At 40.9% G+C, this 3,121-nt stretch overlaps 1 protein-coding gene across 5 annotated transcripts in view; it reads right to left on the minus strand.

Moving 5' to 3' along the window:
- The window catches only part of SLC25A12 (solute carrier family 25 member 12), a 229,436-nt gene that overhangs the window by 19,966 nt on the left and 206,349 nt on the right, over window positions 1–3,121 (minus strand). The gene's annotated exons all lie outside the window — the stretch shown is intronic.

The raw sequence follows: 3,121 nt of genomic DNA on the forward strand, positions 1-3,121 counted from the left end.
TGTTTTTTGTTTTTTATTTGAGACAGACTCTCGCTCTGTTGCCCAGGCTGGAATGCAGTGGCACGATCTCAGCTCAGTGCAACCTCTGCCTCCTGGGTTCAGGTAATTCTCCTACCTGAGCCTCCCGAGTAGCTCAGACTACAGGCATGCACCAATATTACCAGCTAATTTTTCTGTATTTGAAGTAGAGGCGTGTTTCACTGTATTGGCCGGGCTAGTCTCGAACTCCTGACCTCAGGTGATCCACCCGCCTCGGCCTCCCAAAGTATTGGGGTTACAAGCGTGAGCACCACACCCTGCCTAAAGCTGTTATTTTTAAAATTTGCATGAAACATAGCAGGTATTCAATAAATAATTGAATACATGGAAGAACGAATAAATGAAAACTATATCAAGTGTGAAAGAATATGGACTTGGAGATAGAAGTGGTTTGAACCACAATTTTGATATTTACTAAGTGTTGGATTTCACTGAGGTTTTAGCTTTTTCAACTCTAGTTGGGAATAATAATGAGATAATCCCTATAAAATGTTCAGCCCAGTAAGAAAAGTATCTACTGCTCATTAGCAATCTAGCAGATTAGACCTATATCAAAAGCAATAATCAGTGTCAATAATAGTAGTAACATTTTAGTTAAGTTGGGTGCTAGAAGTATGGATGCTTAGTTTATTATTATTCGATACTTATATTGTTTGTATTCTTTTGCATGTATCAAAAATCACAGGACTTGGCCAGTCCAGTGGCTATACTTGTAATCCCAAAACTTTAGGAGGCCAAGGCAGGAGGGTTGCTTGAGCCCAGGAGTTCAAGACCAGCCTGGGCAACATGGTGGAACACCAGCTCTACAAAAAATACAAAAATTAGCAGAGTATGGTGGCGTGCACCTGTAGTCCCTGCTACTTGGGAGGCTGAAAGATGGGAGGAGCCCTTGAGTCCAGGAGGTCAAGGCTGCAGTGAGCTGAGATCGTGCCACTCCACTCCAGTCTGGGCAAAAGAATGAGATCATGTCTCAAAAATGAACAACAAACAAAAAACAAACAAAAACAAAAATCACATGCCTTTAAAAACAGATCATAAAACAAACCATACCATAACAACAAAATATATATGCCCAAGAACCAGAGATTTTCACTTCCCAGTCACTTCATGATCTAGTCAACAGATACCATTTCTTGTAAAGGGGAATATTGTCATTTCCATGGCAATAAAATTTCCCTCTCACCTACGGGGAACTTGAGGCTTAGGTCCTAGCTAATCCTTCCTCTGGGAAAAAGGCCTAGAACTCAGTTTGAGCCATTTCGTCCTAATTAACCTGCGTTAGGTTAATGCATTAGGTGCATCTTTAAAATTGGGTAATTTTTGGAAGAACAGCAACATTCTTCTCACTAGTGGCACTGACAGCACTCAGCCAAAACCCCACAAGGACACTGTACATCGTATCACCACCACTACTCAGGATGGTGAGGACTCAGGATCAGGCTCATAGGCAGCCACTCTTCACAGTGCTAATCTGGTGGCTGTTTGCTGGGTATCATTTAGGATATGGTATATCCTATGTCCCACAGAGCCTGATATTCTATAAAGAGAGACTCATCCTTTTTAAGACTTTATTCTCTGTTGAAATTTATAGACTTTGGGAAGAAACAGTGAACTGTACTTTAACAATCACTTACACCATAGTATAACTGAATTTGTCAGTAGAAATGCAGTAATTGCTCTTTTTTTTTCTTCCCTGAAAGAAGAGATTTAGAACAAAGTGGGAAGCAGAAAACGTTTGAGGTGAAAAATTGTAGACAACCTTATCACTCTGCCTAGAGTCCAACCTGACTGTTTTTCATGCCGTCAATTTCTCACTAGACAATCCATCAAATCCTCCAGAAATGAGTCATGATAAAGATTTAGAGTGGCAGCACAACCCTCAAGGCACCCCAGACTTCAAAAGAAATTCCTAAAGTTCAAACCTATAAAGAGGGTCTGTAGCTAGGAAGAACAAAGGAACTAAATATCTTATTTTGGTTTAACCACCTGTTCCCATGTCTGACATGTGGTTAAACCACTTAGGTCACATGTCAGACATGGGAACAGGTCAGCTTCATGGCCAAAAACCTGGATACTGCAAATGGAAACAAATAATTAGCTACATGGAACAGAAAGAGCATGACTTACAAGATTTCTGGCAAAGGTATGCATGTGCTGTGATAAAAATGAGTTAGAAAGCTTCTTAACCTAATAGGAACTTAAAACCACCAAGAAAAAGAATATGTATAATTGGCAAAGGTTCTCCCTCTAGACAAGAGCCAATTACAGGATCTAACTGGAGCAAAGAAAAAGAGAAACTTAATTTTTGGTGATCCACCTAAGCAAAAGCTGTATTCTACGTCCACTGTTTACCCTTCATTAAAAAAGAAATGTAGCCAAAGAGATTTCCTTCCTGAGAATGTGCTGGGGCATGCATACAGGCACACACACCCACACAGCAATCCACCTCTTCCAAAGAACTCTGCAGAAAAGTGAGGACTCAGGTATGTGCCGCAATGACACATATCAAGGAGAACCTGGAGCAACCTCTCTCTCTATCTCTGACCCCCGAGGCAGTGTCTCTTAATTAAAAGCTGCCAAGGTCACTGACCTCATCACCTCAGGTTTCACAAGCAACTGAGGAAGCTTTAGCCAAGACTGTCAGTCAGTTCAACTAGAAGTTATTAATGTTTCCAAGAACAAAATGACTAAACCAGTCTTAAACTGTGTATTTCAAATATGAAACAAATACCACCAATGAAATTAGTCAAGCTGAAAACAGATTTAAGTATTGGTCCAAATCCAATGCCATGCGTATACTTTAAAGACAGAAAGCTTTGTGCTCTAAGTAAATATAATCTGAGTCTCTGGGTTCAGAATTTTTGTCAATAGCTGAAATGTAGTTTCCATCACTATTGTTTGCCATACCCTCTGGCCTCTAAAGAAGAAAAATTATGGCCGGGCGCGGTGGCTCAAGCCTGTAATCCCCGCACTTTGGGAGGCTGAGGCGGGTGGATCACGAGGTCAAGAGATCGAGACCATCCTGGTCAACATGGTGAAACCCCGTCTCTACTAAAAATACAAAAAATTAGCTGGGCATGGT

Source organism: Cebus imitator, unplaced genomic scaffold (genome assembly GCF_001604975.1).
Source record: "Cebus imitator isolate Cc_AM_T3 unplaced genomic scaffold, Cebus_imitator-1.0 Scaffold110, whole genome shotgun sequence".
In the NCBI taxonomy this organism is placed as follows: domain Eukaryota; kingdom Metazoa; phylum Chordata; class Mammalia; order Primates; family Cebidae; genus Cebus; species Cebus imitator.